Raw genomic sequence first — 23,730 nt, 5'->3', positions numbered from 1 at the left:
TGTCAGGAGGAATGGGCCAAAATTCACCCAACTTATTGTGGGAAGCTTGTGGAAGGCTACCCGAAACGTTTGACCCAAGTTAAACAATTTAAAGGCAATGCTACCAAATACTAATTGAGTGTATGTAAACTTATGACCCACTGGGAATGTGATGAAATAAATAGAAACTGAAATAAACATTCTCTCTACAATTATTCTGACATTTCAATTTCTTAAAATAAAGTGGTGATCCTAACTGACCTAAGACAGGGAATTTTTACTAGGATTAATTGTCAGGAATTGTGAAAAACTGAGTTTAAATGTATTTGGCTAAGGTGTATGTAAACTTCCGACTTCAACTGTAAATCTTGGTTGGGCAAACTCAAATTTTTTTTGTTGTAGATTCATGCCAGCAATGCCACAACACAACACTAAACAATACATGAATCGCCTTTTAATGGTGACAAATTGTGCCCACAAACTGTTAGGGCCTACATAAAGCTGTCCCAACAGCAGAGCTTTCCTTTCAGCACCATGAAGTGAATCCTTACCACCGCTACACTGGCTATCAGCGGAGCCTTGTCTGGCAGAGAAACAGTTCATTCAGCCTCATTTGCTGCCTTTTTAAAAAACATAGCTGAAATGTCAAATTTCCTAGACAAATTTTTTGTTTCTACTGACAATTGAGATGTACAAACTATGGCATAAGGGAACGATGAGCGGATAAGAGGCAATCTGTAATTTCGATTAATACATTAATGAGTGAGCAAAGACGGGCTCCTGAGTGGCGCAGCAGTCTAAGACACTGCATCTCAGTGCTTGAGGCGTTGCTATAGACCCCCTGGTTCGATTCCAGGCTGTATCACAACCGGCCGTGATTGGGAGTTCCATAGGGCGGCGCACAATTGGCCCGGGTTTGGCCGGTGTAGGCCGTCATTGTAAATAAGAATTTGTTCTTAACTGACTTGCCTAGTTAAATAAAGGTAAAAAAATAAATATAACTATTTGTTCAGCACTTTTGAAATGTACAGAATTCAGAACATGGGCCGTTCTTACAGTATTCTCCCTGTACACCAGGATATATAAAGGGGGCATATGAAAGCTTTTACAGTATTCGCTGATGACATTTCTCTAAAACAGACTATAGAACAGTTGTCACGACTTCCTCCGAAGCTGCCTCCCCTCTTTGTTCGGGCAGGCTTTGGCGTGCGTCGTCACCGGCCTTCTAGCCACTGCCGCTCCATATCTCATCGTTCCATTTGTTTTGTCTTGTCTATTACACACACCTGGTTCATATCCCCTCATTAGTACATATAGTGGCGGCAGGTAGCTTAGTGGTTAAGAGCGTAGTGTCAGTAACCGAAAGGTCGCTGATTCTAATCCCTGAGCCGACTAGGTGAAAAATCTGTCAATGTGCCCTTAAGCAAGTCACTTAACCCTAATTGCTCCTGTAATTCGCTCTGGATAAGAGCGTCTGCTAAATGACTAAAATGTAAATGTGTAAGTGTTCCCCTTGTGGGTGATTGTGAGTAGCTCGGTTAAGCTACGTGGATTTTGTATTGCCGGGGTATATTTTCCCCATGTGCTTGTTTTGTTCCAGTGCGCCTGTTTTGCGTTATCCAGCGTAACTCTGTGCTATGGAATAAACTCTGTATTCTGTGATTTACCCTCCTGCGCCTGACTCCTTCAAATCACCTATCACAACAGTAGGCTAAATTCTGAGGGGGAAAGGGGCCAAATTATTAGAGTGAGGCACATGGGCTACTAACAGCTTACTACACAACATACACTTTGTATTACTTTCTTAGCTACAGTATACATATCTCCCTGGCATATTACATCATTTATGCAGCAGCATACAATACATTTTTGTTGTGCTCACTTGAACAGGAAGGTAGCGCAGCGGTCCTTGTGGGCAAATTTTGTCATCAAAGTCTGGCATTCTCTGGATTTATGGTGCTTTCAAGACAACTGGGAACTCTGAAAAAAAACCAAGGTTGAATCATGACGTCAGTGATCTTCAGGTCTGAGCTCTAGAAAGAGGCCCGAGTTCCCGACTTGGAATTCTGAGTTCGGTGACTGTTCAAAACGTATTTTCTCAGTCGGAGCTCATTTTTTTTCAGAGTTCTCAGTTGACTTGATCTCACTGAAGTCTGAGATTTCCCAGTTCCGAGTTTCCAGTTGTTTTGAACGAAGTCATGCTGGATTGACAGCAAAGCCAATGTATTCAACCATTTCTGGCCCATGGTGTTGCATGTGAATGTTTATCCTTTTAAGCTTGGAAAAGAGACCCTTAAACCCAGACTTGGACCACACACCCTCTCCACTGAATAGCAAGCTAGTGATTGCTTTGCAACACTTGCAGTTAGCCACTGATTCCTTCCAAACCACTCATTGTTGAATTTGCGATTTCCAACTTGTTATGTAATGTTTATGTCCAATGGCCGATGAGCACCAATACGTTTTATCTATAATTTATCTTCATATGTCAAGGATTGAAAAGGATTTGCCAGTAGATTGTCGACTTGATTCATAATGATGACTGCTTGTCTAGCTTGCTAGCTAAGATTTTGGAAGTATGATGATCAGTCCAATCAAAGCTACGGTTGATATAACATGATTTGACGTCATTTTATCTGTGGCCAATGACCTTGAGCCTTCTTGGATGGGCACTTCTAATGTAAATATATGGCAGCACCCAAGGGGCTTGAATTTCCAACATCTCCCTGTAGATTTTGCGGTGACATAGTGTCCCCATGAGTGACAGAACACTGACCCAATCATGGCGCAACTAGAGAACATTACCAAGAAATACGCTCTGTATTTTCCGCTGGCTGCCCCACCACCACAGAAAGCACTGAGCTAGGCTGACACACCTGCATTTTGGAGCTGCCTTACTCAAGAAAGCAAAAAAGAGACCATGTTTGTATGTGGCTTTATTAACTTAATTATACATGTTTTGCATTGTTTGCAAAATATAAATGCAACATGCAACAATTTCAAAGATTTTACTGAGCTACAGTTCATATAAGGAAATCAGTCAATTGAAATAAATTCATTAGGCCCTAATCTGTGGATTTCACATGATTGGGAATATAGACATGCATCTGTTTGTCACCAATACCTTAAAAAAAAGGTAGGGTCACGGATCAGAAAACCAGTCAGTATCTGGTGTGACCACCATTTGCCTCATGCAGCGCAACACATCTCCTTCGCATAGAGTTGATCAGGCAGTTGATTGTGGCCTATGGAATGTTGTCCCACTCCTCTTCAATGGCTGTGCGAAATTAATGGATATTGGCGGGAACTGGAACACGCTGTTGTACACGTCGATACAGATCATCCCAAACATGCTCAATGGGTGACATGTCTGGTGAGTATGCAGGCCATTAAAGAACAGGGACATTTTCAGCTTCCAGGAATTGTGTACAGATCCTTGCGACATGGGGCTGTGCATTATCGTGAAACATGAAGTCAAAGATGTTCTCATTGTTCAATCTGTGATGAAGTGATGGTCGCGGATGAATGCAGACCCGGCGCCAGAACAAATCAGTTGGATGGGCATTTGATTTCCATGGAAGGGCCCGTTTTTTCACTGCACCTCCTATGTGTGCAGGCGCTTGAACACATGTTTTAATGGATGTAATAGTAAAGACAATAGGCAACTCATGAGTTTCAAGTTTGGGGAAGCTTACAATTTGTCCTAACATTTCTGCTTATCTGCGTGCCAGTTATGAATATTTATAAATGTACATTTTCGTGGAACTGTTTCATTTCAATAATAGCGTTTTAGTTTCTCAAAATCATTATCAAGTGGTTAATCATAGAAATTGGAAGTAAAATTATACAAATCTAAAAGTTAAAATTCAACTATGGTGAGAGCACTAGCCTCTGCTATGTGGACACATTGATCCATTAGCGGCTAAAGAAATTAGAGCATGGAACTCAGAGATAGCCTATAGGCCAATGCAGCAGTAGTAACTTCCATCGTCAACTAAGTAAATACATAGGCCTAAAGCGGACAAATGAAAACTGTAGGAAATATCCTGATGAAAATTCTGGGTCTTTCAATCACATTCATATCTGTTCTCCGCCTGTTTGCCTTCCTGTCTATCTGTCTTGACTTTAGCTATTGCTAGTGAAGTTCAACATTGTATCAAATTATCACAGTCCTGCCCTGAAACTGTTGCTAACAAACTTGCAACATTGTATCAACTAGCCTATTCCGGGCCCTCAAAGTTTCATGCGCCAGTGAGCACGGGACAGAAAGCTGTTTTTTATGACGTTTCCACTGGGTATATGAGATCATCAGATCATGATATTTTGCTCTTTCACACCGAGGCTTGGTGATTATGGAGGCCAGGAGTGTTGGAAAGATTGTTTAAATACTGAGGAACTATCATTCGCGATGGATGTACAAATTTTTTTACGAAAAGATACACATGCATGCATTCTGGAGACGCACCATATCTTTGCCACACCCCACTCCCCTTCTTGATGCAATATTTTAAATTATACTCAGACACATTATCTTCACACATATTTTATACGCTTTTCTCTGACAGCCGCAACTCAATCCGCTAGACATATTGCCACCCGCACTACCCAAATTGCGGGCTTCCCAAACACTTTTTTAAAAAGAAGCTAATGATCCTCTGTGGCTAAGTCATGCTCCCTGGTGAAGTACTTCGAATGAGGCCATTCCAGCATCCTAATGGTGCACTGTGCATTCGTCAACATTCCTTTCCAATTGTGGTCTAAGGCACTGCATCGCAGTGCTAGCTGTGCCACTAGAGATCCTGGTTCGAATCCAGGCTCTGTCGTAGCCGGCCGCGACCGGGAGACCCATGGGGCGGCGCACAATTGGCCCAGCGTCGTCCAGGGTGGGGGAGGGAATGGCCGACAGGGATGTAGCTCAGTTGGTAGAGCATGGCGTTTGCAACGCCAGGGTTGTGGGTTCGATTCCCACGGGGGGCCAGTATAAAAAATCAAAAAAGTATGTATGCACTCACTAACTGTAAGTCGCTCTGGATAAGAGTGTCTGCTAAATGACTAAAATGTAAACAAATGTAATGAAACCAGAGATTCTTATAATGACGAGATTCTCATGTCTCCGCCCTATCAATGAAGGTTTTTGTCCAAAAGGCTTGAAGGCAGGTGACAAGCTTAAGTCTGCATATTATTCCCATAGAAATGCATTGGGCCTTTACTGGACAGACTTTGGTAAGAGTGAGCCCTCTCGCTTCGCCTCTTCCTCTCTGCTGAAACTATATCACGGGAGGAAGCATCAGAGCGAGCGAAACAGCGCCCCTCTGTATGTAGCCCATGTATCTGATGCTATCTGGCCAGAAATAGTATGACATGCCATACTCTTTTGGTCCAGACAGCATCAGATACATGGTCTACACATACTGAGACAGAGGGGCGCTGTTTCGCTCGCTCGGATGCTTTAACTGAGATTGATTCGTCTTTCTGTCGGCGCGCCCTACTGGTCAAATAAATGATCAATATTTCAATATTTGGACGGGCAAGGAGGTACGGTAGGGCGGGCCAGGCCCCCTAAGTCCCACCCATAACGCCGGCCCTGGCTGAATAGCACGACAATGGGCCTCAGGATCTTGTCACGGTATCTCTGTGCATTGAAATTGCCATCGATAAAATGCAATTATGTTTGTTGTCTGTAGCTTATTCCTGCCAATACCATCACCTCACTGCCGCCATGGGGCACTCGATTCACAACGTTGACATCAGCAAACCAATAAGCTTTCTGTGCGTATGGAACATTTCTGGGATGTTTTATTTCAGCTCATGAAACATGTTGTGTTTATATATTTTTCTGATATAGGGGCCTACTGCATTATGGCTGAGCATGGACATGCCAAATATTGTCAAATATTGTCAATAAGTCATTATTGATAAGGCCTAAAAAGAGAGTGAATAATTTGAATCAAATTCTATGTCTAAATACACTTACAGGCACCATAATTGGGCATAACATTTTAAAACAACGCAGACTATGGATGTCACGCCCTGGCTCTGGGGACTATGTTATGTTGAGCCAGGGTGTGTGATTCTATGTTTGTATATCTATGTTGGCCTGAGTGACTCCCAATCAGAGGCAACGAGTGTCAGCTGGTTGTCTCTGATTGGGAGCCATATTTAACTGTCTGTCTTTTCACTTTGTGTTGTGGTTTCTTGTTCGTGTTGTAACCATAGACGTCACGTTTTTCGTTTTGATCGTGTGATCATTTAATAAATATAATATGTTCACCTTCAACGCTGCGCATTGGTCCTCCTCATTAGACGATCGTGACAGAAGAAACCACCATAACAGGACCAAGCAGCGTGAAGAAGAGAGAGGATGGACTTGGGAGCAGTGGAGTAGGAGTCTCGACTGGGCCAAGCCAAGAGAAGAGGAGAGAGGTTGGACTTTGGAGCAGTGGGGTGAGAGTCTGGCGAGAACGATGGAGGCCTGGCCCACGGGGAGGAGAGACCCCCAGAATTTTTTTAGGGGGGGGCTCACGACGTCGGGGCAGCAGGAGGTCGCGATAGAGCGGTCCAGCGGGTTGGCAGAGGAGGCCGCCAGGTTACGGGAGTCACTGGTCACCAGGGGGAAGGAGGTTGTAGAGGCACGGCGAGAGGTACTGGCGTGTGTTGCCAGTCCGGTCCGGCCTGTTCCTGATCCCCACGTAGGGCCAGTGGTGTGTGTTCCCAGTACGGTCCGGCCTGTTCCTGCCACTCCCACCAAGTCTGTGGTGCGCGTCGCCAGCCCAGTCCGGCCCATCCAAGCTCCCCGCACCAAGTCTGTGGTGCGCGTCACCAGCCCAGTCCGGCCCATTCCTGCTCCCCGCACCAAGTCTGTGGTGCGTTTCGTCAGCCCTGTCCAGCCCGTTCCTGCTCTCCGCACCAAGTCTGTGGTGGGCGTCGCCAGCCCAGTCCGGCCCATCCAAGCTCCCCGCACCAAGTCAGTGGTGCGCGTCTTCAGCCCGGTCCGGCTCATTCCTGCTCCCCGCACCAAGTCAGGGGTGCGCTTCGTCAGCCCGGTCCGGCCCATTCCTGCTCCCCGCGCCAAGGCAGTGGTGCGCTTCGTCAGCCCGGTCCGGCCCATTCCTTTACCCCGCACCAAGTCAGTGGTGTGCTTCGTCAGCCCAGTCCGGCCTGTCCCTGCTCCACGCACCAAGCCTACGGTGTGCGTCGTCAGCCTGGTAAGGCCCGTTCCTCCTCCACGCACCAAGCCAGGGGTGCGCGTCGTCAGTCCAGCACAACCCGTGCCTGGGTCATGTCCGGAGCCGGATCCGCCGCCGAGGCGGAGTGCCCACCCGGTCCCTCCCCTGTTGTGGTGGTTTGGCGCGGTCGGAGTCCGCGCCTTTGGGGGGTACTGTCACGCCCTGGCTCTGGGGACTATGTTATGTTGAGCCAGGGTGTGTGATTCTATGTTTGTATATCTATGTTGGCCTGAGTGACTCCCAATCAGAGGCAACGAGTGTCAGCTGGTTGTCTCTGATTGGGAGCCATATTTAACTGTCTGTCTTTTCACTTTGTGTTGTGGTTTCTTGTTCGTGTTGGTTTGTGTTGTACCCATAGACGTCACGTTTTTTGTTTGTTGTTTTGATCGTGTGATCATTTAATAAATATAATATGTTCACCTTCAACGCTGCGCATTGGTCCTCCTCATTAGACGATCGTGACAATGGAGGGTTTTATGCACATCCAAACTTTTGACAGTAGCTGGACAAAGATCCAATATAAAGAGAAAGGGAGAATGTCCACTCACTGTTGTACTGCTCCCAAATAGGCATATGTTTTATGAACATAATCGGAACCATTTTACAGATCAGATTACATTCACAGTTATCAAGAAGTTGCATTACATGCACGCCACGGATGTTCTCACCATAAAACCAGGATGGTGAATTATTCTAATAAGTAAACCAGCAATCTTTTTTTTTTTTTAAACAACAACAATAAATACATGTAAAATGTAATAATATCATAAAATCACCAGGATAAAAAAGACAAGGCATTACTGTTGAACCAGCCATTATAGTAGGCCTAGGGTAGTAAGGGTAGCCTATGGAGGGCTAGGGTTTTGATCATATGAAATGGAAGACAAGCAACTGTTACAGGAAAATAACTTCTAAATACGAGGTACAATGGTATTCACTGAGGTTTTCATCTCCTGTTTCATGATGGGCATGGACACATTTAGCCTACATCATGGAGGGGGTTTTACGCACGTCCAAAACGAGAGCTACATGGCTAAAACAATGTAGGCCTGCCTACAATACATACTGTGGATTCAAAGGGAATGTCCACTCACTGTTTTGGTCCTCTCACACTTGATATTTTAATAAAGCTTTGGTGATTAAGATTTATTTCCAAACGGTCTCACGAGTCAAACCCTCTATCGACAGTCTTGACTACTTCGCAATTGCATTGGGCAGGATGAAGAAATAACCTTTTATTGAAAGGAGCGGAGGCTATACTTTGTTTTTAATCAATAAATATGAAGTATACAGGCACCAAAAGCATGTTAAATCTCGTTCACATTACCCATAAGCACTCCGTTACGTTGTGCTGGATGTCATGCATTTCAATGCCCCCTTGCGGTTGAAGGCTCCGTTGCGAGACGGACGCCACATACTTTAAAATTTTACAAACTTTGTGTCGTCTTCAGTCCAGCCAGAGTTACTACACCACAGAAGAAGATGAAAATATGTGGTTTTCAGCGATGGCTTTATGGGATAACTAGCAACTTTTAAACAGTTACCCATTCCTATAAGTGAGTAATATTTTAATAGTAATATTAAATAATACACATTGGCTGTTAAACCAATTATATTATATGACTGTTGCTTCCAGTTTAAGTTTATTGTGATGGTAATGATGTTTGTTTTTGATGATAATTATTACGTGGAGGTTGCTAGCTACAATGGTATCTTCAGCCTATCCTAGCTTTTTCTGCAGTGCAAGCTAGCTTGACTTGCTATAAAGTTAGAGAAACAAGTTGAGCAAAAAGTAACTAAACAAAACATGTTTTATTATCACCTGAAATAAAACTGTATATTTATCCTGTCTTGAATGAAAATGTCATATTTTGCAATCTCCCAAAATAAATGTGGTCTCTGATTAGAGACAGGCTCTCCTCCATCTTGCATTACAAACACTTATCTGTTCAGTAGCGGGGCAAGACTCCGTGAAGATGACATACAGGGCATTACTCTTGTTCCATGCTCATGTGGGCGTCAAGGCTGGATAGGCTGCGTTTCTGCTGTAAAAATTCATGCCATAACCAACCGCATTACCGCTAAAACCAGCTTTTGGTTGGTTTTAAATATCCCTACCAGCGGTGCCTGAAATTAGCACTTTGGATCACATATTTCCACCCCTCCCATCTGAGTACAACATTTCCGATCCTTGTGCAGCAGTTAGGAAATAGCAGAGCGCTGGCTTTAACAGGTCGAAATTGCCAACGAACGTGTGTTTGACACTAGCGGCGCCTTAACGCCAGATGAAAATAGAGCCCTCCATATTCTTGAGCTTCTGTCGTAGTTGTGATCAGTAAACTTAGTCTCTAGTAGCTCTGTGTATTTGCTGGGGGGTTGTTGACTGAGCCATTTATTATCTTATGCCTTGTTTAAATATGCATGGCGACTCCCACCCCTCTTAATCATTCAGATTGCTCTGGCAAAAAAAAACTACGAAAAAATGTGATTGATGTAATGTAAACACCCTCTCTCTCTCTCTCTCTCTCTCTCTCTCTCTCTCTCTCTCTCTCTCTCTCTCTCTCTCTCTCTCTCTCTCCCCCTTTAAACACTCACAACGTCATTATACTATACAATACGCCCAGCCTGTGTGTGCACCGTGCATGTATGCATATGAAATAACCCTCCTCCCCATCTTCATTTTATTCCTTTCTTTTCTTCGTATGTATACTTACCCACTCCCGTGGCATATTTTCAATCATTATTAGAATGCAGGCAGCTCAAGGCTTTGAGCCCTAACCCCCGGTATGTTTGGTGTGTGATAAAAGGCGAAAGCGCTATCAATCTTTATTGTCTGTCCCGCGCACTGTAATTGCATTCAATAGTCCACTGATTCTCTTGTCTGTGCTAATGTCGGGGAGCAGTGAGGAGCCAGATGCTCGGACTAGATCACACACACACACACACACTCATGTGCACACACACACACACACTCAAACACACAGACATGCGCACACATGCACACAGACATTATCTCACACACCACACACAGACACGTACACACACCCATGGTCTACTCCTCCAAGCCTGGCAGCAGCACTCGCTAGCTCAGCCCCGTTGATAAATTGTTGACATTATAGATTGTGAGAGTGTATATAGGAGAAGATTCATACCTTGTCAGAGTGCCTCGCAACGGTGATGTCACAGAGAGGGCAGGTCATGTATTATTCAAATTTGTCGAGGGGAACTGGAGGAGCGCCAAGAACCCGATTGGATCTCAATGAATAGTAAAGAGGGGGGCATTGGTGTTTTCATATTTCAGACATGAGCGTATTGTATTTAAACAAAACTATTACATGGCATTTGAAATTATATATCTGTGTCTGGGGCTTGCTCTCACCTGTTAGATGTTATTTTGGGATGGTGAGTGTGTGTGTTTGTGTCCGTGCATCATGCATGCATGCGTACATATGCAGGGTGTGTGTGTGTGTACGTGTGTTAGGGGATGATTCCTTATTGCTTTACAACACAATGCAAAAGGAGTGCATATTGCAGACTAGTTTCTATTGCTTTGCCTCTCACCTAGGCTGACTTGATAAGGCATAAACAGTACATGTGGAGTAATAAGTAATAGCTTTGTGTTTGCTGTCATACACGAACAGACAGTGGATACAAAGCAACGGCTCAGTGAATATGAACAACTTCACCTTTCCAAGAGCAGTGTGGGTATTTGTGACCTATACATGATATTGTGGTTTCTTTGCTAGGATCCTGCAGGATTTGTAAGACACAATTTCTATTCCTAGGTCAAGTTATTGAGGCGTTTTCTTTTCTGCATCATCTTACGCTGAATTCACTTGCTTGTTTTGTGGGCTAAATATCATTAGCAACAGTGTTAATTTCAATGTGCTATTAAGTGGGCCAACTAACAAGTGGCTATCTAACATCAAATCCATGTTGAATGAATGCAACTGAGTTCAAATGGTCAGGTTTTTGCTGCTATAAAACTACTAAAGTAGTTTAAATGTATTTGAAGGTGGATATTTGCATTCATGCATGTTTGTGTGCGTTTGAAAAAGGCATACTGTATGTGTGTGCATGCACGTACATGCACGTACATGCACATTTATACACACATGTGGCTCTGTCCAGTGTTGTAATAGATATATGTGGTAATACATTCCTGAAAATCAAAGGAAATTACCCTTTACCTCGGTGCGCAGAGTTTAGCATGTTTTTAACCAGCCGAATGGCTTTGTATGGAGATTCCCCCAGGGCCTGTACCGCTTCTCCTCGGAACGCCATGCCGGATAAGGGCAGTAATTCCCACTTTTAGGATTCCATTAATCTCGTTGTTCCACGGTTCCTGACACAGGGGAGAGGGCTGTTTTGCATATCGCCTTCCCAAGATGGCCAGCTATTTACATGATAGCCTCCAGGTTGAATCTGATCATCAAGCTACCTCTGTATTTTCATGCATATAGAGAAAGAAGGTGTTTAACTGGGGGGAAGTGGATTTATTGATATGATATTGAATATTATTGCTCAGCCAAGAATTAGAATATGGGTATGTAATACATTGATATATTATCCAAACTACTGTTCATCCAAGTATTAGAAATATGTTCTATACCGTATCTTGGTTGTTTTGTATGTGTCTCTTGGATGATGAAATGATTAGTGATGGATATGTGTCATAGATAGTATTATGGTGTGATGTTAAGAAGTAGCTCGTATGAATAGAGCCATTTATTGATGACCAAATTCTTTTCATAGAGTGACGGGTGACAGAGAAGATAGAAAGATACTGCTATTCATCATCGCTCACTGATAGTTAATGTGAATAGTGCCATTTCCTCCACAATTGTGGGGAAAAAAACATTACAGAAGAGTCGTTCATTTTAAACGCAAACCCCATGTAAATGTATCGGTAATGAACATTCTCGTACAGGAGGCGCATTACTCTTTTTCTGGTACATTTATTTCTGAATATCAAATGAACATGATGAATGTGGATGGGGGGAGTAGTCAAGTTAGCTGAAGATGGAATAAGTCATATTTTTATTACTCTACTGTTGAGCAGCAGAAGTTGAAACCGTGTGAGGCTGGAATGAGGAGGGGTGTCTCTCTCTCGTTAAGCATCTTGGTCTCTTTCTTCATTGTCTTTACATCGTGTTTCTGTCTATGCGAGAGCGCGTCAAGCTGAGATGCATTTCCAACACGTGTAAAGCACAGCTGTGCACTAACACACAGGCTGAAGACAACGCTGGAGTCGGATATCTGCAGATGACTCACACTTTGACATTTCTGATTGAATATGTTTCTAAGGAGTTAATAAAACAAAAACAAACCTCTAAAGTGACAAATCATCCCTAAAACCATGTTTCTCCAGAATCCTTAGAATTATGTTTTACAGATACAGTGGGGGAAAAAAGTATTTAGTCAGCCACCAATTGTGCAAGTTCTCCCACTTAAAAAGATGAGAGAGGCCTGTAATTTTCATCATAGGTACACGTCAACTATGACAGACAAATTGAGGAAAAGAAATCCAGAAAATCACATTGTATGATTTTTTATGAATTTATTTGCAAATTATGGTGGAAAATAAGTATTTGGTCACCTACAAACAAGCAAGATTTCTGGCTCTCACAGACCTGTCACTTCTTCTTTAAGAGGCTCCTCTGTCCTCCACTTGTTACCTGTATTAATGGCACCTGTTTGAACTTGTTATCAGTATAAAAGACACCTGTCCACAACCTCAAACAGTCACACTCCAAACTCCACTATGGCCAAGACCAAAGAGCTGTCAAAGGACACCAGAAACAAAATTGTAGACCTGCACCAGGCTGGGAAGACTGAATCTGCAATAGGTAAGCAGCTTGGTTTGAAGAAATCAACTGTGGGAGCAATTATTAGGAAATGGAAGACATACAAGACCACTGATAATCTCCCTCGATCTGGGGCTCCACGCAAGATCTCACCCCGTGGGGTCAAAATGATCACAAGAACGGTGAGCAAAAATCCCAGAACCACACGGGGGGACCTAGTGAATGACCTGCAGAGAGCTGGGACCAAAGTAACAAAGCCTACTATCAGTAACACACTACGCCGCCAGGGACTCAAATCCTGCAGTGCCAGACGTGTCCCCTGCGTAAGCCAGTACATGTCCAGGCCCGTCTGAAGTTTGCTAGAGTGCATTTGGATGATCAAGAAGAGGATTGGGAGAATGTCATATGGTCAGATGAAACCAAAATATAACTTTTTGGTAAAAACTCAACTCGTCGTGTTTGGAGGACAAAGAATGCTGAGTTGCATCCAAAGAACACCATACCTACTGTGAAGCATGGGGGTGGAAACATCATGCTTTGGGGCTGTTTTTCTGCAAAGGGACCAGGACAACTGATCCGTGTAAAGGAAGAATGAATGGGGCCATGTATCGTGAGATTTTGAGTGAAAACCTCCTTCCATCAGCAAGGGCATTGAAGATGAAACGTGGCTGGGTCTTTCAGCATGACAATGATCCCAAACACACCGCCCGTGCAATGAAGGAGTGGCTTCGTAAGAAGCATTTCAAGGTCCTGGAGTGGCCTAGCCAGTCTCCAGATCTCAACCCCATAGAAAATCTTTGGAGTGAGTTGAAAGTCCGTGTTGCCCAGCGACAGCCCCAAAACATCACTGCTCTAGAAGAGATCTGCATGGAGGAATGGGCCAAAATACCAGCAACAGTGTGTGAAAACCTTGTGAAGACTTACAGAAAACGTTTGACCTGTGTCATTGCCAACAAAGGGTATATAACAAAGTATTGAGAAACTTTTGTTATTGACCAAATACTTATTTTCCACCGTAATTTGCAAATAAATTCATAAAAAATCCTACAATGTGATTTTCTGGATTTTTTTCCTCATTTTGTCTGTCATAGTTGACGTGTACCTATGATGAAAATTACAGGCCTCTCTCTTCTTTTTAAGAGGGAGAACTTGCACAATTGGTGGCTGACTAAATACATTTTTTCCCCACTGTAATACAAGGTAAGGTTTTAGATAGCTAGACAAGGTGGTAATTTGTTTTGTTGGTGTCAGCCATGTGCGTAGTACACCCAACGACAATTTACATTCGGACCATAATGCATTGCCAGGCAGCTATGCTGAAGTCTTCTATTCGTACACCACATTGTACTATTGTTACACACACACTGCCACACACATACATCATACCACTGTCAATAAACCGTCTCAGTCACATCCACTCATGTTCTTTGATTCTGGGAAAACAGTTGAGCTGCCATAAGTGCATTTCATGCTTTTTAATTGACATGATGGAATTTTAATTCCTACCACGTCTCGGTTATGTCATGGCAATAAGTGAGTGTCCGAACTCATCTAATGTTGAATACCTTGCTCTCCATCGCTTCCATAGATAAAGCTTTGCCAAGGCAACGCTAGGTTCAAACGTTCAAGTGGAACTATGCTTTTCCTATTATTATTATTTCTTTTTTTATGGCCTAAGATGTAAAATTAACGGATGTATTTCTGTTTATTCCTCTCTCACGCACTCTAATCTCTCTCCTGTATAGCTGGGAGCTCCGTTCAGATGAATCTATTACACCGGGCAGATGTTTAATCGTACCTATAGAAATTAGCGCAGGCTACAGCTGCTATGGCGACCCCAGCGAAAAGAAAACAAATTCATCCCATAATGACCTATCGCCGATGGATACAGCAGTGTTTACTCTCATTGACTCTGTCCCATATGGCAAATGACAGAGGTGATGAACTGGTGGAGAGAGAGAGAGAGAGAGAGAGAGAGAGAGAGAGAGAGAGAGAGAGAGAGAGAGAGAGAGAGAGAGAGAGAGAGAGAGAGAGAGAGAAGAGGAGAGCTAAGTATGGATAAAGAGAAAGTGATACAAACAGATAGAGAGAAAAAGAGACAGTGGAGGTGATGTATTAATGGACTCTGTTCATCGTTAGCTCCCATGTCCCCTCCGCCGCCACCACCACATTGTCGCTTTGCCGGAGGCCATGTTTTCAGACTCGCCGTGTCATGTTTCTGTGAGCGGCTAGCCAACTCCGGTGTGAAAACCTCACACCATTCCATCCGGTGGACGAGCGATCGCACAAGCCCCGAGAATAGCACCAAATTATTCATGGTGAGACATGACGAGTCTCTGTGAATATATAACTTTGTCTCAGACCACAGCTAACAGGCTAGGTTAGAGACATGTTCTGATAAATGAATGTTAGTCAACGATAGCTAGACTGCTTTGTTTAGAAATGCTGTAGCTGTGTAGTAGAAGGTTTGAACAAAAGGAGTGTACCTCTATGGAGCCCCTGGCCCGGGCAATTCAACAATCAAAAGAAATGTCATCAATATCTCTCAATTCTACGGATCACGTCATCTCATTATACGGCGACAATATCTTAATTTATCTAGACAATGTATCTCAAGCTTTGAAGATCATAGTCAAATTCAGCTCCATTTAAAGTTATAAAATACATTGAACCAAATCAGCCCTATTGGCTCTCAAGACCCTGACGGAGGACTCCATTTCTAATCGTTTCCCATTTTAAATATTTGGGAATAGATATATTTCCCTTCTTAGATAAAACCATTGCCATAAACTTTAACAGAACGCTCAAATAAATTAAATCCGACCTCAGTAGATGGACTAACACCCCAGTTGCTTTAACCGGCAGAATATCTATTGTCAAAGTAAATATATTGCCTCTGTCATGTGTAAAATGTGCAGCGGTAGGACGGAGTCCGGCGCAGGACACAGAACTGAGTAAATTACGTACTTTACTCGAAAAATACACAATACTAATCTCCACGCAAGGAAAACACACCAGCTCACATAAGTGTATGACACAAAACAAAGAACAAACACTCACAAAACCATGTGGGAACCAGAGGGTTAAATAGGGAAATAATAATAATGCAATGGGAACCAGGTGTGTACAATCAAGACAAAACAAATGGAAAAAGAAACGTAGATCGGTGGCAGCTAGAAAGCTGGTGACGACGACCGCCGATAGCCGCCCGCACAAGGATAGGCACCAACTTTGGTGGAAGTCGTGACAGTACCCCCCCCTTGACGCGCGGCTCCAGCAGCGCGCCGACACCGGCCTCGGGGACGACCCGGAGGACGAGGCGCAGGACGATCCGGGTGGAGATGGTGAAATTCCTGCAGTAAGGAAGGGTTCAGGATGTCCTCCACCGGCACCCAGCATCTCTCCTCCGGACCGTACCCCTCCCACTCCACGAGGTACTGAAGGCCCCTCGCCCGACGTCTTGAGTCCATGATGGCTCGTACAGTATACGCCGGGACCCCCTCGAACCTCCCGCACCACAGACTGCTGGAGCGGACCTGCCACCACCGGCCTGAGGAGAGACACATGGAACGAGGGGTTAATACGGTAATCAGGGGGAGCTGTAACCTATAGCATACCTCATTCAGTCTCCTCAGGACTTTAAATGGCCCCACAAACCGCGGACCCAGCTTCCGGCAGGGCAGGCGAAGGGGCAGGTTTCGGGTCGAGAGCCAGACCCGGTCCCCCGGTGCATACACCGGGGCCTCACTGCGGTGGCGGTCGGCGCTCACCTTCTGTCGCCTGATGGCCCGTTGCAGGCGCACATAGGCAGCGTCCCATGCCTCCTCCGAGCGCTGAAACCATTCATCCACCGCAGGTGCCTCGATCTGGCTCTGATGCCACAGTGCCAGGTCCGGCTGATAACCTAGTACACACTGAAACGGAGACATGTTAGTGGAGGAGTGGCGGAGGGAGTTTTGGGCCATCTCTGCCCAGGGGATGAAAACCGCCCACTCCCCCGGCCGGTCCTGGCAATAGGACCGCAGAAACCTACCCACGTCCTGGTTAACTCTCTCCACCTGTCCATTACTCTCGGTGTGAAAACCTGATGTCATGCTGACCGAGACCCCCAGACGTTCCATGAACGCCCTCCAGACCCTCGATGTGAACTGGGGACCCCGATCAGACACCATATCCTCAGGCACCCCGTAGTGCCGGAAGACGTGGGTAAACAGGGCCTCCACAGTCTGCAGGGATGTAGGGAGACCAGGCAAAGGAAGGAGATGGCAGGACTTAGAAAAACGATCCACAACGACCAGGATCATGGTGTTACCTTGTGACGGAGGAGGATCCGTCACAAAGTCCACCGATAGGTGTGACCACGGCCGATGTGGAATGGGTAGGGGTTGTAATTTCCCTCTGGGCAGGTGTCTAGGTGCCTTGCGCTGGGCGCACACCGAGCAGGAGGAAACATAAACCCTCACGTCCTTAGCTAAAGTGGGCCAACAGTACTTCCCACTAAGACAGCGCACTGTCCGACCGATGCCAGGATGACCAGAGGAGGGTGACGTGTGAGCCCAACTGATCAAACAATCGCGGACATCAGTCGGAACGTACAGACGCCCAACTGGACACTGGGTGGGAGTGGGCTCCGTACGTAATGCCCGGTCGATGTCCGCGTCAACCTCCCATACCACCGGTGCAAGAAGCCGGAAGTATGGGAGTGGGATCCGTGGACCGCTCCTCTGCGTCATACATCCGGGACAGTGCGTCTGCCTTAGCATTCTGGGACCTGGTCTGTAGGATAGGGTGAAAACAAAATGGGTGAAAAACATGGCCAACCTTGCCTGGCGAGGGTTCAGTCTCCGCGCCGCCCGGATGTACTCCAGATTGCGGTGGTCAGTCCAAATGAGGAAAGGGTGTTTAGCCCCCTCAAGCCAATGCCTCCACGCCTTCAGAGCCCTGACAACAGCTAACAGCTCCCGGTCCCCCACATCATAGTTTCGTTCCGCCGGGCTGAGCTTCTTTGAAAAGAAAGCACAGGGGCGGAGCTTTGGTGGCGTACCCGAGCGCTGAGACAGCACAGCTCCTATCCCAGCCTCGGACGTGTCCACCTCTACTATGAATGCCAAGGAGGGATCAGGATGATCCAGCACGGGAGCCGAGGTAAACAGAGCCTTCAGGTGACCAAAAGCCCTGTCCGCCCTGTCCGCCCCAGCTGACCACTGCAATCCCACTGGAGCCGCTACCTGACCAAAGCCCCGGATAAACCTCCGGTAGTAGTTGGCGAACCCTAAGAACCGCTGCACCTCCTTTACTGTGGTTGGAGTCGGCCAATTACGCACGGCTGAATGGCGGGCATTCTCCATCTCCACACTCCTGACGCGGACAGGCGGTACCCCAGGAAGGAGACGGACTGTTGGAAGAACAGACATTTCTCAGCCTTGACGTACAGGTCATGCTCCAACAGTCGACCAAGCACCTTGCGCACCAGGGACACATGCTCGGCGCCTGTAGCAGAGTATATTAGAATGTAATCTATATACACCACTAGACCCTGCCCGTGCAGGTCCTTGAAAATCTTGTCTACGAAGGATTGGAAGACCGATGGAGTATTCATCAACCCATATGGCATGACGAGGTACTCATAGTGCCCAGAGGTGGCACTAAATGCCGTCTTCCACTCATCCCCCTCCCGGAAACGCACCAGGTTGTAAGCGCTCCTGAGATCCAATTTGGTGAAGAGGCGCGCCCCGTGCAATGACTCTGTCACACTGGCTATGAGAGGCAGTGGGTAACTGTACTTCACAGTGATCTGATTTAGACCTCGATAGTCAATGCACGGGCGTAAACCTCCATCCTTCTTCTTCACAAAAAAGAAACTTGAGGAGGCAGGTGAAGTGGAAGACCGAATGCATCCCTGTCCCAGAGATTCGGAGACATATGTTTCCATAGCCGCCGTCTCCTCCTGAGACAGAGGATACACGTGACTCCTGGGAAGTGCTGCGCCTACCTGGAGATTTATCGCACAATCCCCCTGTCGATGGGGTGGTAGTTGAGTCGCCTTCTTTTTACAGAAGGCGAGAGCCAAATCGGCATATTCGGGGGGAATGTGCATAGTGGAGACCTGTTTTGGACTCTCCACCGTAGTTGCACCTATGGAAACACCTACACACCTCCCTGAGCACTGATGTGACCATCCCTTGAGAGCCCTCTGTTGCCACGAAATAGTGGGGTCATGAGAGGCCAACCAGGGAAGCCCCAACACCACAGGAAACGCAGGAGAATCGATCAGGAAGAGACTAATTCTCTCCTCATGACCCTCCTGCGTTTTCATACATAGTGGAGCTGTGACCTCCCTAATCAGGCCTGACCCTAAAGAATGACTATCTAAGGCATGTACAGGGAAGGGCACATCAACAGGAACAATAGGGATCCCTAATCTACGTGCAAATGAACGGTCAATAAAGTTCCCAGCTGCGCCTGAATTTACTAGCGCCTTATGCTGGGAATGCAGGGAAAACTCAGGAAATTCTATGCATACACACATGTGCGCAACAGGGAGCTCTGGGTAAGTCAGGTGCCTTCTCACCTGGGATGATCCACCAGTGCCCTGCCTGCTGCCTCTACTCCCTGGGGAACCTCCCCAGCACCGACCAGCAGTGTGCCCTCTGCGGCCACACTTGGTGCAGGAAACGCCCCCGCCTCCGGTCACCCTTAGAGCAGCACCTCCGATCTCCATAGGGGTAGGGTCGGAGGTGCTGGGGGATGGAATGGACGGACCTTGATCCGGACGTCCGTGGGTGGCCAACAGGTTATCCAGCCGTATAGATAGATCCACCAGCTGGTCGAGGGTAAGGGTGGTGTCCCTGCATGCCAGCTCCCGACGAACGTCCTCACGTAGACTACACCGGTAATGGTTGATCAGGGCCCCCTCATTACATCCCGCGCTGGCCGCTCAGGTCCGGAAGTCCAGTGCGAAGTCCTGTGCGCTCCTCTTCCCCTGTCTGAGGTGGAACAAGCGTTCCCCCGCCACTCTCCCCTCAGGTGGATGATCGAAGACCGTCCGAACCAACGCTGCGTCTATTCCTCCCCATTTGGCGTTGGCCCACTAAAGCGCTCTCCCCGACAGACAGGAGATGAGGGCGGACACGCTCTCGTATCCCGAGGGAGCCGGGTGGATGGTCGCCAGGTAGAGCTCCACCTGGAGCAGGAACCCTTGGCACCCGGCAGCCATCCCATCATATGCCCTCGGGAGCGAGAGCCGAATCCCACTGGGTCCAGGTGACGGAGGGGTGGACATTGGTGTGGGTTGACCTGAAGTTGATGGGGTTGTGGGAAAAACCCCTCTCTCCCATCGCTCCATGGTCTGCAACACGTGATCCATAGCTGTGCCCAGATTCTGGAGCATCGTCACGTGCTACTGGACGCGCTCCTCCACTGGTACCGGAGGACTGGCTGTGCGTGTTTCTGTCATGTGTCAAATGTGCAGCGGTAGGACGGAGTCAGGCGCAGGACACAGAACTGAGTACTACAGAACTCGAAAAATACACAATACTAATCTCCACGCAGGTAAAACACACCAGCTCACATAAGTGTATGACACAAAACAAAGAACAAACACGTACAAAACCATGTGGGAACCAGAGGGTTAAATAGGGAAATAATAATAATCAAGACAAAACAAATGGAAAAAGAAACATACATCGTTGGCAGCTAGAAAGCCGGTGACGACGACCGCCGATAGCCGCCCGCACAAGGATAGGCACCAACTTCGGCCGAAGTCGTGATAGCCACAGCTGAACTTCTGTAGTTCAATGCTTCCCATGGCTCCCCCTTCTGTCTATTGGGATAAAATTCATAGTGCGGTTTCAAAATGTATATGGCAAGGTAACCGAGGATAAAATTAACAAACTTGCAAAGAAGGAAAGACGTAGGAGGACTATCCGTACCAAACTTGAAATTGTATTTCCAGCCGTTAGCATTTCATCCCATTTTAAAACTGGTTTAGATATGATTATCCCGCCCCTGGCCGAGTATATAGAGGAATATGGTGTCTCCTATTGCCCTGGAAGAGGTCGTCTTCACTGATATATCCCTTAAACAATGTAAACTACGCTTTGGTGCAATTATTGTAAACAGAATTTCTATTTGGTGCAAAATTGAAAAACTATGTAACTGGGAATCAAAATGGCATGCCCATACTCCAATATTTCACAATAATGCCTTATGTTCTGTAGGGTGGCCTTTTGCATCCCCCCAATGGTCAAAATGTGGAATCCGTACCCTTGCCCATATCATGGACAGTAATGGTTTGAGAACATCCCAAGATTTGAAAGACACAAACACATTACCAGGCAAACAATTTTTTATAGATTTACAACTTAGGTCAGCTATGCTGGCCTATGGAATCCCTTGGTAAACCCAACTACTGAACCATCCAATGATGGGATTTATTTTAAAAATATCTGGGCTCCCGAAAAGACTGATATGTATAATATATAAAGCACCATATTCTGAGCTAGCCATTAAAAAAGTATGGTCCACAGGTCTAATTGAATCTGAACAACCCTTTAACTGGAACAGAATATGTAAAAATATGACCTTCGCATCCCGTAATCCGAACCATCAATTTATACATTTTAACCCCAACTCCCAAATGTTCACTGTGTCCACTAAATCAGGTAGTCACATTCCTCCATATGATGTGGGAGTGCCCTGCAGTTTAATGCTTCTGGGGCAAAGTTAGAAAATTCATTTAGAAGTGCATGAATGTAAATATTCAATGCTTTGCATCTATTATGCTACTTAACGATGATAGCGCCATGAATCTCTCAATCAGTCAGAGACGTTTACTGCTGGCAGGCAGCACTGCCGCAAAACAGATGTTGGCTCTTAGATGACAATCACCTCACTCTCTCCCAATTTTAAACTTGCCAGTGGATACAGTTACTATTAGAAGTTATAACATTGGAATAATTGACAGTGAGAATGAAGGGTGCTAGTCAATGAACTATTGAGGCCTGGACAAATACAGTGTCTTCGGAAAGTATTCAGACCCCTTGACTTTTTCCACATTTTGTTACGTTACGGCCTTATTCTAAAATTTAGTAAATAAAACATTTTCCTCATCAATCTACACACAATACCCCATAATGACAATGTGAAAACAGGTTTGTAGACATTTTTGCAAATGTATTAAAAATAATAAAGAGAAATACCTTATTTACATAAGTATTCAGACCCTTCGCAATGAGACTCGAAATTGAGCTCAGGTGCATCCTGTTTCCATTGATAATCCTTGAGATGTTTCTACAACTTGATTGGAGTCCACCTGTGGTAAATTCAATTGATTGGACATGATTTGGAAAGGCACACCTGTCTATATAAGGTCCCACAGTTGACAGTGCATGTCAGAGCAAAAACCAAGCCATGAGGTCAATGGAATTGTCCGTAGAGCTCCGACAGGATTTTATTGAGGCACAGATCTGGGGAAGGGTACCAAAAAAATTCTGCAGCATTGAAGGTCCCCAAGAACACAGTGGCCTCCATCATTCTTAAATGGAAGAAGTTTGGAACCACCAAGACTCTTCCGAGATCTGGTCGCCCGGCCAAACTGAGCAATCGGGGGAGAAGGGCCTTAGTCAGGGAGGTGACCAAGAACCTGATGGTCACTCTGACAGAGCTCTAGAGTTCCTCTGTGGAGATGGGAGAACCTTCCAGAAGGACAACCATCTCTGCAGCACTCCACCAATCAGGCCTTTATGGTAGAGTGGCCAGACGGAAGCCACTCCTCAGTAAAAGGCACATGACAGCCCGCTTGGAGTTTGCCAAAAGGCACCTAAAGGACTCTCAGACCATGAGAAACAAGATTCTCTGGTCTGATGAAACCAAGATTGAACTGTTTGGCCTGAATGCCAAGTATCACGTCTGGAGGAAACCTGGCACCATCCCTACGGTGAAGCATGGTGATGGCAGCATCATGCTGTGGGGATGTTTTTCAGCGGCAGGGACTGGGAGACTAGTCAGGATCGAGGCAAAGATGAACGGATGAAAGTACAGAGAGATCATTGATGAAAACCTGCTCCAGAGAGCTCAGGACCTCAGACTGGGGCGAAGGTTCACCTTCCAAAAGGACAACAACCCTAAGCACACAGCCAATACAACGCAGGAGTGGCTCTGAATGTCCTTGAGTGGCACATCCAGAGCCCGGACTTGAACCCAATCTTACATCTCTGGAGAGACCTGAAAATAACTGTGCAGCAACACTCCCCATCCAACCTGACAGAGCTAGAGAGGATCTGCAGAGAGAAATGGTAGAAACTCCCCAAATAATGGAGTGCCAAGCTTGTAGCGTCATACCCAAGAAGACTAGAGGCAGTAATCGCTGCCAAAGGTGCTTCAACAAAGTACTGAGGAAAGGGTCTGAATACTTATGTAAATGTATATGTCAGTTTGTTAGTTTTTCATTAGCAAACATTTCTAAAAACCTGCTTTTGCCTTGTCATTATGGGGTATTGTGTGTAGATTGATGAAGACAAAAAACTATTTAATCAATTTTAGAATAAGGCTGTAACGTAACAAAATGTAGAAAAAGTCAAGGGGTCTGAATACTTTCCGAATGCACTGTATACTTAACTCAGTAGAGAATAATCTCAGCTAAAGCCCAACACATACAAATAAACAATCCATAAAGCCCAACACATACATACATACACACTATATACTGTATATACAGT

The 23,730-nt window shown here is 45.8% G+C and overlaps 1 long non-coding RNA gene across 2 annotated transcripts in view; it reads left to right on the top strand.

Moving 5' to 3' along the window:
* LOC121553705 overlaps positions 1 to 23,730 on the top strand; it is a 237,705-nt gene that overhangs the window by 106,797 nt on the left and 107,178 nt on the right. The gene's annotated exons all lie outside the window — the stretch shown is intronic.

Source organism: Coregonus clupeaformis, chromosome 37, assembly GCF_020615455.1.
Source record: "Coregonus clupeaformis isolate EN_2021a chromosome 37, ASM2061545v1, whole genome shotgun sequence".
Lineage (NCBI taxonomy): Eukaryota > Metazoa > Chordata > Actinopteri > Salmoniformes > Salmonidae > Coregonus > Coregonus clupeaformis.
Note: the sequence above shows the minus strand (reverse complement) of the source record. Positions and strands in the feature narration are given on the sequence as shown.